The sequence below is a fragment of the Cnephaeus nilssonii genome (genome assembly GCF_951640355.1).
Source record: "Cnephaeus nilssonii genome assembly, chromosome: 18".
NCBI classification, from domain to species: Eukaryota; Metazoa; Chordata; class Mammalia; order Chiroptera; family Vespertilionidae; genus Cnephaeus; species Cnephaeus nilssonii.
The window spans coordinates 28,467,630-28,480,690 of NC_137089.1; positions in this window are offsets into that span (position 1 = coordinate 28,467,630).

A 13,061-nucleotide genomic window follows, 5' to 3' on the forward strand; every position below is an offset into this window, starting at 1 on the left:
TCATTCAAGTTTCAGCAACCCTGCTCTGAAGGCATTGAACAGCCTACCCCCGCCCCCTCCTCCAGCACACTGGGGAGGGCTGGGGGTGGGAGAAAGAGGGAGGGAGGGAGGTGGGGATCTAATAATACACCACTGAGCCTGTTTTCAGAGTACAGACTCCAACGCCCTGGGAGCAGGAAGGCAGAGGCAGGAACGGGATTGAGAACACATGGTGCACCAGTTGTGGCTGCACTTGTCCTTCCAAGCCACCTGGTGCACAGTCACTTCCAATCGACAGTTCTAGAAATGACAGCTCTCTCTGGCCTGCCACTGTACAGTGTGGAGAGAACCAGGATGGAGGTCAGTTCCCTCCTGCTGAGTCCTGAAAGCTCCCGTCTGAAGGGCCTCCCAGCTGGATGTACTTAGGAGCCACCGCAGAGGCTCTGTCCTTGCTCTGGGAGAGGTGGGGGTGTTGACCAATAAAAGTGACTAAAAAAGACATCTGATCACATCCTAGGACATGTTGCAAGTCAGGTATCCTGCTAAGTGTAGGGGGCACATTGCCCTTGACTTTGAGGAAGAGGGAGACAAAGGTGTTCATTAGTAATTCCAACACCTTCTCCCAGAACAAGCGCCTCAGTCTGGATCCGTGCAGGGAAGAGACAGGACTCTGAAACCGGGTAATTTGGGGGCAGTGTATTAAAAGAGCTCTCTACAGAGGAGTGGACAGAGTTTGGGGAAATCAACAAGGCGAGGGGTAAAGAATGGGGCAGTTACTGGAACCTGTAAGAATTGTCCAGAATGGGCCACATGAAGAGATGTGGCCTCCTGTAAACCATGGTGACCAGTAGAGAGGAGGTCAGGGAATAAATATCCTGACACTGTTCCCCTCCCTTCCTCTGCCCGCCTGCCACCGCCTCCCAGTGGCCAAACCCAACCAGAAGTCAGGGCAAGGGGACCTGGTGATCCAACCCATCAGAACTGCCTCCCAGCACACTGGGCAGGGGGATAAGGGCAGAGGGGAAAACGGATGGTCCAGCACACAGATCAATCTACGGCTTGGACCTAAATGGCAAATACACACCGAGCACGCCGTCTCCACACCCACGGCAGACACTAATAACCAATCCAAGGGTCTCTACCCACTGGGCTTGGACACGTCTTCCCAATACTGAACACTGAGTTCCATCTTGAGTCTAGTAACGGTGGAATAGGAGGTGCAATGTGTGGTGGGTGCCTTTGGTTGCCTGGCTAATATCCATCCCCTCATTCTTCTTTGCTAATAGAGCCAGTAACCCAGTCAAGCCCCAGATGAGAAAGTCCATTCCCCTGGCAGCTAGGGGTGGCTAATGAGACATAACGCAGAAGACTAGTACATAGCTGGTCCCATTCTCCTTCCTCCCTTCTTACCTTGTATGCATTGGTGAGCTTCAGACTAAGTCCCCGAGGGCTTCATTGAGGCCCTTGACCAGTGCCTCATCTGAAGTTTTCAAACTTCTTAAAATGTGAGGAAAGTATTAACCCATCCCTCATGGAATTTGTCTGATGTTTGCAATCAAATGCTCTCTGAATTAACACAAAACCCATGTGCCATCCTCGGGCTAGATAGATACTTTCACCCACACACATGTTCATTTATCCCTGTGCTAATTGCTGGGTATAGAATTAAGTTAGGCACAGTCTGTTCCCTCCTCAAGGAAACTTGACCTATATTTTGAAGGATGAGTAGGAGTTTGCCAAGTGGGTAAATCAGAGGAAGGCACAAGAAGCAGAAATGAAAGAGGTAAATACGATGCCAGGGTGTTAAGCAGTAGGAATCCAGCAAGCAGTCGATAATGTGTAACAAAAAAGAAACCATTGGTTTGGCGCAAACAATTTTGAAAAACAATCAGCCACCCTAATTCAAACCCAGTCATGAAAAAAAAAACAACCCCACACAAACAGGGGATGATTACCTACTTGGAAAGAACCTGCAAAACAGCCAAAGAATTATGCTATTTGCTTGTATTATGGGAAATCAAAAAGTGGTTTGGGATTTCCCCAAACAAGTAAAATATTACATAAAACAGATGTACAAAGTGAAAGAAAACATATTCAAAGTCTTTCACCTCGGACTTGCTTCCCATCGCTGAATTTGGGTCACAAATAAGGAAGATATACACATATCCCAACTGGCTCTCAGGGAGCCCTGCTGATCTGAACTTTTGAAACACTTACCATCAACAGGATGTGTCTAGTCCTAACCACATGTGAGTTTAGCTGTTTAATATTGTTTGATGCTGGTCTAGGTCAGAAAATGTGCTGGACATCAATTGTTTTCATCCACCCAGCATCCGTGTCCCCTCTTATTTAACGACACTCACACCCCTTCCCACTGGGAAGTCTCCTGCAGACCTGCTCTCCCTGCTGACTCTAGGATGTCAGGGTGTCCCTGGGTAGCCATCTGACTCAGGCCTAGCCAATGGTAACACTCATCTCTGACCTCAGTGAGTGGTCCAAGGGGTATGCACATGGCCCCATCTGAGCCAATCAGTCTTTCATGAGGTTCATAGAAATTGAAGCAGAGAGAGGGAGGGAGATACAGAAAGAGTGCACACACGCGCGCACGCACACACAAGACTGATGACATCATTTGAGTGTTTAGAACCAGGCAACCCTAAAGTTAGGTCCACCCCATTTTTTCTGCTTATGGAAGCTGGCAAATCCCCCTTTTGCTTAAGTTAGTTTGAGTTGTGTTACTGTCATTTGGAAATGAAAGAGCTGCGATAAACCCATCCTATTACCCCCCTGCCCAGCATGCCTGCATAATAGATAACAGTTAAAAATGTAAAGGCAGATTCAATTATATTTTAAAATTTATTGCCTATGATTCTATTTATATGAAATGTCCAGAATAGCAAATCTATAGAGGCAGGGACTGGGGGGTGGAGGTAGGAGCAGAGGAGTAGAGAGAGGAGTAGAGAGAGGGTGAGGGCTAAGATGTGAGACTTCTTTGTGGGGCAATGAAAATGTTCTGAGATTGGCTGCAGTGATGGTTACACAACTCTATGTATACACTAAAAACCATTGAATTGTACACTTCAAATGGTGAATTGTATGGTATGTAAATTATATCTTAGCAAACTATAAATATGTATTTAGTGTGACCATAGAAACTAGAAACCAAGTAGAAAAGGTTAAATCTTGAGTTACAGGGAAATTTGATTTCAGGAACACACACATAGCCCAAATTTAATGTGTTATCTTTTCCCCCCAGAACCTGCCCCTACACTTCCTGTCTTGGTGAATGGCAGCTGCAGCGTCCAATTGCCCAAGCCAGAAATCTCAGGGCGGCGGGGGTTCCCACACTCATTTATCCCTGGGTTTTAACCAAACACCAAGCCCTCTAACTTTTAGCTCCCAAATACTTCTCCAAATGACCCTGCTCCCACCCTGTAGCCACTATCATTATTTCCTTACATACATAGCCTTCTAACTGGCCTCCTGCCCCGGTCTCACTCTCACTTGCCCCATCTTCTCTACAGCATAAGTCTGATCACACCTCTCATCTGCCTGTCAGTGGTGCCCACTGTCCCCAGAATAAAACCCAGGCTGCTGAGCGCCTCGCACAAGCTCCTCCTGTCCCAGCCCCTCGCTGTGTCTCCCAGCCTCAGTCCACTGGATCCCCCACCCACCTCTCTCCAGGTGCCTTTGCACCTGCTGTTGTTGCCTGAACTTCCTTTTTCTTCCTCCTGTACTGCAAACTCCTCTGACTCTTACAAGCCCCAGATAAACATCATGCCCCCCCTCACCAAGAATCTTCTCTTACCCCTTCCAGCAAGTCAGGTGCTTCTTCCTCTGAGCCCCTAAACCACCGTCTGCATGTTTTTATCCTGACCACACAGCATTACAATTGTCTCTGGGTTTGTCTGCCATGTAAGCCTGTGGCCTCCTCACAGACAGGGTCCAGGTCGTCTTTATCTGCGACCCCAGGCTAGGGACAATGCAAGCATGCATTCCACCATGTGTCATACGAATAAACCTGCATCAGCAATATCAGACATGTAATAGACTAGGGATGGTAGCAAGATATTTGGGAAAAATCATTTGTGGGAAAATACCCACAATGGGATAAAAATCAATTACATTTTACTAACTTCTTCCCTTCACCCAATCTGTCTAAGAGAGTCTCAAACATGGCCTAATTCTCCTCTCTCCCATCTCCCCGAGAGACTGGTTTCTAGACATGCTTGGTGCAGAGTCTGAGTCAGCACTGAAGGACAGCTGCAGAGGGGTTGAAGGAGACGCACAAAAATTTAAGGAAAAAGGTCAAGTCCATCTATGTAATAACGAATAGAGAGGGAAAAGAGCTTATAAGACATGCTCCCATGGTGTATGCAGGGAAGCCCACATAACATACTTTCAGAAAGATGACAAAAAAATAAATGCCCTTTTCATCATGACTTGTCTTGTTTAGACTATGCTTCTATAACTGGGACTGGATCATGAGGGTCTCAGCTCCGACAGGGTGACATGAGCAAGTTGTCTCAGAAAATGAGAAATGAAAATGAAAAGCCAATAAAAGCATATCCTGCCGTTAATGGGATGAGTCTCATCACCCATTTCCATGGACCATACGCATCTTCACATTTGCTCATACTGTCCTCTATCTGGAAGGAATTCTCCTGAGCCCTGGGGCAGACAGAAGCACAGTGGAGCAGCAGAGGACAAGGGACTTTGCACAATCACATGGACTGTCCCTGGCAAAGCCATGTCTCAGGGCCCTGAACACTGGTCCCTGCTTTACCGCTAACGTGTTGTGTGGCCCTGGATGCATCACTTCCTCTCTTTGAGCCTCAGTTCCCTCATTTGAAAAATGAGGACCATCCACTGCCTTCAAACTCTGAGATTCTTTGATTCTGGGAGCCTGGGCCTACACCCCTCTTAAAAGTCTCCAAACCCCTGCCCTCACCTGAAGGTTTTGGGGGAGACTCCAGGAGAGCAGTGAGCTAAAGAAAGCTTTAGGGCCTAGCGCTAAAGCTTTGGAGCGAACACTGTCAGCCAGCTCCCGGGAGGAGCTCTGAAGAAGCAAATGTGCCCATAAACTGTGTTTAATTAAAGAGCAGAAACGGCAGCATGGAACACTAAAAAGTAGGCTGTTCAGAAATATTTCTCCAAACCCAGAACGTATCGCTCTGTGTCTCTCCGCAGCCAAGCAATGTTCACAATGGCAGTTGTTAGAGAAACAGAGAACCTTTGTCTGGGGTCATCCAACCAGCTGCTCTGGAAAACAGCTGCTCTCGCTCTAGCCTGGACAGCCTCCTGAGCACCCTGAGGAGGTGAGTGAGCCTTCCAGGCGTGGGCCTGGGAACCAGGCTGCGGACTGGGCTGGCCCTAGCAGGATGAGTTTCTCTATAAGGGATTTTTCAATCCCTGTGTGTTCCAGAAGAAAATTTACAGGGGGCTTCTGACTCCCTTGTGAGGCAGGTCAGCATGTGGGGAGAGGATGTGCAGGGCTCCCAGAAGGCAAGACTTCCACGCACATGAAAATGCATCAGCTCTGTGTCGGGAAACAGCATAATTTTCCACATCAGAGGAGTCCAGCTTAGATTGCAGAAAACTTCAGCATTGGAGTTAGGAATCTGCCCAAAGCCACAAACTAGGAAGTGTCCGAGACAGGATTTGAATCCAGGTTTCTCTGAGACCCAAACCCATGCTTTTTTTTTTTTTTTTTTTTTTAATATATTTTATTGATTTTTTACAGAGAGGAAGAGAGAGGGATAGAGAGTTAGAAACATCGATGAGAGAGAAACATCGATCAGCTGCCTCTTGCACACCCCCTACTGGGGATGTACCCGCAACCAAGGTACATGCCCTTGACCGGAATCGAACCTGGGACCTTTCAGTCCACAGGCCGACGCTCTATCCACTGAGCCAAACCGGTTTCAGCACAAACCCATGCTTTTAAAAACCACAATGCTCCACATCGAGTGGCTCAGGGCCCATCTCAAAACTGAAAACCATGCCTGGGCACTCGAACATTCAAGATGGGCTGATATGTGGGATATATCCCCTGAGGGTCCTTCCATCCACTCACAGCCCAGGGAGCGGACAGTCCTCCTTGCAAGGACTCTGGCTTTCATGTTTGTGGTCGTAGAAGGCTGATTTGGAACAGATAGAGCCTTTCAAGGAGCTAAGATGAGAAATAAAAATAGACTTAAAACAACTTGGACATCAAATGATTTTAATGATCGTCTCCTATTGACTCATAAGAATGAAGGACCGGGAGACTAAGGGAATTGGAAATCCCATCATGACCTATAAAACTTTACGCTATTTTTTCCCCCCCAATTGCCTCCCTAAACCAATTTTTCTGTCCTTTTCTTCTTCTCATCATTTGATGGAAGTTACAAAGTGTTGTGTAATACCCAGCATCTATCTCGGGCACAGATCTCATACAGTTTTATAATTATCTGCTCACATGACTGTTCCTCCTTCATTAGGCTGTGAGAAGCCCAAGGCTAGGAGCTTTTCTTTTTCATCTTTGTATCCCCAATGCCTAACACATCATAAGGCTCTTCATCAATATTGTGGGAGGAAATAAGGAAGGAAGGAGGAAAAGAAGGAAGGAATTGAGTAAAAGGAGATAAAGAAAACAAGAATCTAGGACATAAATTTAAGGCTTTTTTTATATAACAACCAAGCATGATACGTGGTCTTAATTGGATCCTAACTTGAACAAACTCTAAGAGACATTTAGAGGCAAAGATATTTAAGGGAAGTTTGAATATAAATTGATATTAGATAATATTAAAAAATTATTATTAATCATAAAGTTAATGGTATTGGACTTATGTAAAAAAAAAAGTAAAGATGCTATTAAAGTGGCAAAATGTCATGAGATATATGTTATTTCCTTTTAAATATTTTAAATATTTCAGAAAACAAAGGATGGCAGATTAACAATTGTTAAACCTAAGTAAAAAGTACATGAATGCTTATTATACTATTCTCTCCACTTTTCTGTACATTTGAAATTTTTCATAATACGAAATCCCAATAAAGCAGTTTTCTAACATAACCATAGTGCAATTATCAAATTCAGGATATTATCATCACTACAATACTACCCATCTCATATACAACCCATAGGCCAATTGTGTCAGTTGTCTCCTACTGCCCTTTATACCCAGAATCCCATCCTGAATCCCATCCAGAATCCCATCCTGAATCACATTTTGCAGTTATTTGCCTTGCTCCTGTGCTCTCTTTCCTTCTGGAGCAGTTGCTTAGCCTGCTTTTGTCGTTCACAACACTTTAAAAAATATCTAAGCTCGCTGTTCTGTTGCATTTGTCTGATTGCGTCCTCATGATTTGCTGTTGGAATACTATGGCATCCTGGGGGATAACTACATACGATGCTGTGCCCTTTTCAGTACGACACATCCCGAGGCACCAGCTGTCAGTCTGTCCTATTATTGGTGGTGTTGATGCTGATCATTGGCGAAGGCGGTGTCTGCCAGCTATCTCCACCATAAAGGCACCCTCTTCCCCTTGTAAACAATCAGAGATCTGGCAGACACTTAAGAGACTGTGGAAATACCCTGCCCTGTTCTCCAACAGCAACTCACCCGTGGTTTCGTCATCCACTGATGATTCTTGCTTGAGTCAATGAATACTGTGCTGGCTGCAAGATGGTGACTTTCTAGCTCTCTCTTTCCTTCTATGTTTATTAATTGACATTCTATTGAAAAGAATAGCCCCTCCCTCCTCCTCCTAGCACATGTTTACTTTCTAGAATCAGTGTGGACTCAAAAACATGTTTTTAAAATATAAACATGTCCATGGGGGATTACCAAGGCGTGGTCTACATTTTAGCATTTCTAAGCCTTAGTGCCACTTTCTTCTGCCTCAAGTGCAGCATCAATAGGACCCTGGCCAAAGCATGAATGTGAAAGAAGCTACATCAATTTGACCCTTTCCTCCAGCAGCCTACCTTGGTTCATTCACTCATACATGACTTCGACAAACACGTACAGAGCATGTACTAGGGGCTGAGCTCTAGAACCCCCAGATTGAATGCAACTGTGGTGAGGAAGACAGGAGGCTAGATGAGTGACTTCAACCCAACCCAATGGGAGCTGTCACACCGGTGCGCTAAGTGGTTCGGGGAAGAGCACAGCAAGAAAGGACCAGAAATTGCCTTTGGAACCTTCGTGAAGGAGGAATAGGAGTTCCCCAGTAGGGTGGGGAGATGGGCCTTGCAGGGACTTTTGGAATCAGTGGAAAGTGGATGGACCTGAAGGTTGGAGACTGGAAGATTGCCAGGTGGGATATGGAGATATAGCAAAACAAATCAGGATTATTTTTCATAAAAATGGCATCCCACCACGTGCACTGTTTTATAACCAGCTTCTTTCATTTCATGACTTGTTCTGGACCTTGTTTCCATGTCAACACATGCAGATTCGTTTTAGTGGATTTGTCAATGAGTCATTTCCAGGGCGGGGCTGTGATTTCTTTCACCCGTCCCTTCCTGATGGCCGTGCAGGCTCTTTCCAATCTTTTTGCCACTACTTGTTCATCCTTCTCCCATGTCTCTGAGTATTTCCTTAGGATAAATGGGGGAGAGCCTTTTGGTTTCTAAGATCAAAGCCAAACCTGAAAGAGTTAAGGCCCGAGTTGGAGACAGAGGTGTTAGACTGCTTGTTGTGTTTCCTTATCCACGTCTAGTCCCTGCAACAGGAAGAAAGCTCCTTAGGAGGCTCCCTACCTTCATCCCCTTGCCCGAGCTGAGAGTGGACCAAGCGTGAAAGCCGGGTTTAAACTGCCAACTCACACCAATTAACTCAACACAGATGAGTTAAGGCTCCAGGAGGCACATTGACATTTTCTAGACATAAAAGTTAAAGCCTAGATAGATTACTATCCTATCCCAAGAGGCCAGACAGGAAAGACATGAAGAATGGAAGGGTCTAGAAGCCACTCTGCTTAGAGGCAGGGAAGGAGATGGAAACCTCGCTCAGGATTAGCTCCACTGGGGAGGAAGAACCCAGACTTTGAAGCCAGGAGTTCCAAATTCTGTAGTTTCAGGCAAATCATTGAACTTGGCTGAGCCTTTGCTTCCTGAGGTGTGGCATGGGAAGGTAATGGCTGCATCCTGGAGGTTGGTGTGGATTGCCTTAGGTAACAAAGGTGAGGCACTGGGGTAGCCTAAGAGGAAACATTATTCACCACCGGTGGTTCACCTGACGGGACTTCATGGCAGGGACTTCGTAGACACTATAGGTGAAGGGAACAAGCAAGACACCCAGAGACTAGCAAGTGAGGAGCCATTGCCACCTCTAGGGCTAAAGGAACCCAGTGATTTCTAGCACCATGAAGAAGGGACCACTGAGCTGGAGTTGTAGTTGTGCTACTGATGGTGACACAACACCAACAAGAAGGAAAATAAAGAAGGTCATAGTGGAGTAGGGTCACCAGAGGAGTCCCAGTCTGAGGAAGGCAGAGGCTCAGATGGACTCATGTGGGTCCAGCCAGGAATCCAGTAAACGAGACAAAATGCAAGGTGTTGAAGCTCATCTAACCCAGACCCCTGGTTTTAGAGATGAGAAAAGAGCAGCCCAGGACGAGTCACTAATTTGCCCAAGGTCATCTTCCACTTAGTTCTGGTCCTGGGTGTGAAACGAAGACATTATGACTCCAGAACCAGCTTTTTTTTTTTTTTTTTTTAAAAAAGCTATAAACATTATCGCAGCCATGAATCAAAGTTGTCTTTGGCAGAACCATCAATGTACTTATTCCTAAAGTACCTGAGACATAAAAGGTTAATTGTCCCTTGTAAACTTTGCCCAACATAAGCCATGAGAAATCAGAGTAGCCTCCTCTTTTATAGGCTCCAGCAAGAATATAAACAGCCTGCAGATCTCAAGGAATTATAAAGGACAAATCTTCCTCCAAATTCCAATTCAAATTAACAGTCCATATTAAAACTGAAGCCTGGTAAGGGAGCAATGAAGATGAGTATCCTTTAATGTGGTACTGGGTGGTTGTTGAAATCATTCTGATCCACTCATTTCTCTCTCCTTGCAATTACAGCAGTTTCCTGACACTTATAGAGCACCTACCATGTAGTCAGCACTGTACTATGTGCTGAGGATACTAATATAAAAGATTCTTCTCCTTGGAGCATGTCTTTATTTCCCCACCCCAAAACATGTACACACACACACACACACACACACACACACACACACACAGAGTAAGGACTTAGTCTTTCTGTTGATGACAAAAGCATTCCTCAGTCCCAGAGTAAAATCACTGGCGTGAATTCACATCACACCAAGTATTTCTACAACTAGTACCTGCAGAAATGAGCCTGTGTTTCTTCATCCAGCCAAGGTAGGAAGATAATTGCTCCTTCCTCTGATTTCCCATGGCTCTTTACATAGATCTCTGTTCGAGTACTTATCACCCTGTCGCCATCATCTGACAGAGCTCCTCAAGGACAAGAGTCATATCACAGGCATCTTTGGCAAATGGATGGATTATGAATATATGGATGGATGGGAGAATGAGTATATGGATTGGTAGATGAGTGGATTAATAGACCCTTAGGTGAGTCAATGAATTGATGGATATTCGGGTAAACAGATGGCTGAATGTGGATAGAAGCACGAATGGATGGATGGATGGGTAGATGATAGATGGATATTTGGATGGATAGGTAGATCGATGGGTCGATGAATGTTTTGAAAGATATTTACCTTCCTTGTGGCTTTAGGATACCTACCCTGTTCACCTCCTAGGATAATGCCATACTAAGTTAAAATAATAACTTCATAGTGTAGTGGGGGGAAAGTGGGGGGTTAAAAGGACTGGGTTCTATTCCCAATTTTGCCATGTAGTAGCTATATGTGACTTGAACAAATCCCTAACAACGTGGGCCACATTCTGTTCAGTTCTAAAGTGACAGCAACATCTGCCCCCTCGATCTGGTGGTTCTTCTACAAGATGATGTACTAATATACAAATAGTGCTTTGTCACAGCAAGGGAGGCTGGTTGTCAGGATGGATATGGGTAACTGACATCACATCCCACCGTCCATAGGTGGAAATATCATGTTTCACCTATTAAGCTTTGCAATCCTAGTCCTCAATCCTCTGGTCTCAGCCTTCCCAGTTCCCTAGACTAGTGGTGGTCCATCTATGGAAAGCCACTTGCTCATATTCCCCCTTGCTGGGATGCAGCTCCATGCCATATGATACCTGCATGGGCAATATGCAGACTATGCCCTGGGACCTGAGCCCACTGTTCTGAAGGAAAGCAGGGAGATCCCTGAGGAAGGGCTCCTCAGAGAAGCGCTGTTGGTGAAGCCCTCACTGGTAGTTACTTTGCAAAGTGCTTTTGAGTTTCTTTTCTTAGAAATTCAGTAACTACATCTACAATGCCAAGACCATTCATTCACTGTTCACTTGTTGAGAGCTCACCTTGTGTCCAGCACTGCAATTGCTAGGGAAACAAAACTGAATGAGCTGGCCCTTGCCCTGAATGGACCCCAGTGGTCTGTGCCCTCAGTAGATCCTGGGCTGCTCCAGGACCTGGTCCAGGTCAGCCTGACCACCTGGGACCTAGCACAGTCCAGCACATAGGACTGTGTTCAGTTCACTTTTGTTCAACTGAAGGAAGTCAGTCTAATGGGGGAGGCAGAGAGGTCAATAACAACTACAATTGGGCATATACAGACAGAACTATGAAAATAGAGGGGCATCAATTCAAAACAGAAGCCTGGTTGGCTTCCTGGAGGAGGTGTCCCCTAAGCTGATTCTGAGACAAATAAGATAAACCACAAGAAGTAGGTTGGAGGTGGTGGGGTTTGGCAGAAGTGAGCAATACAAGCTTAGCTTTTTCTCTCTTCTAATGAGCTTCCACCTGCCTCTCCTTACCCATCCGATGGGCTTTTTACTCCCCAAAGGGAAAACAACGTCAGTGTCCCATGGAAACATCAGTGTGAGCCTGCTCTGGTCTCCTTACAAAAATCGCCTGTCTGGAGGGCAGTGGAAAATCACAGTGCATTGCTGCCTGGCTTGACAAACCGAGAAAAGAGAGGTATCGGATTCTGACCAGGAGCAGGGACCAGAGGCGAAAAGAGGTGGAGAAGGTCCTGGCAGGGGCAGCTTCTATTCCTGGGACTTTTCTCCTGCCCGCTGTGGAGCAGGGCGAGGGCCAGAGTCCACAGGGTCCCAGAGGCAGCCTCTCCCCTCGGCTCAGGTTAACATTGGACAAAGGCACAGAGAGCGTTCGCCCCAGAGCTTACAATTTCAAAACAGGTGATGCAGCTGCTCTTGGCACTTGGAGCTTGTAAATCAGCCTGGAGCTGGGCCCAGGGCCAGCTGTGTCTCTCCTGGCACAGAGAATGTGCCCGGTAAATCCAAGTCCCTGGGAGGACATGATCTGTCTCCCTCACCCTGCAGCCCCATCGCTTCCCACTCCTTACCCTTTGCCTACTTTGCTCTTGCTTCTGCACCTTTGCACACCTTCTCCCCTCTATCCGAGACCCTCTCTCTAGTCCTGCTCCTTTATCTGATTAACCCTCATGCTTCTTCCAGGTCTCAGCTTACAAATCCCTGCTTCTAGAAGTTTCCTGGCATTCCATCCCCAGGTCTAGGGGAGCTCCCATAGCATCCTCTACTCAGCCCTTCACTGCACCTCTCGTGCTGAACTGCAATCGCCGATTGCGTGCTCATCTCCACCAGGGCTCCTTCAGAGCAGAGACCAAGTCTTTTTCCATCTTTGTACCCCCAGCAGCCGGCACAGCGCCACACCTGGATGTGCCCAGGGCACGGTCAGGAGAGCGAGAGGGCCAAGGCTGCCCCTCAGCTGAAGGGTCCCCCTTTGCGGGGCGAGAGTGTCTCCTCTCCATGAAAACCTCCCCCTCCTATATGCAAAGGGCTTTCCCAGTCACTGTTCTATTTAACTGGCCCTCCACCCTCGGGGTTAGGAATTAACCTGTCCACGTCACAGATGGGGAACCGGGAGCCCACAAAGGCCAGGCGAGTTCCTGAGATGCTCACTGGTAGGTGGCAGAGAGAGGACTGGCCAG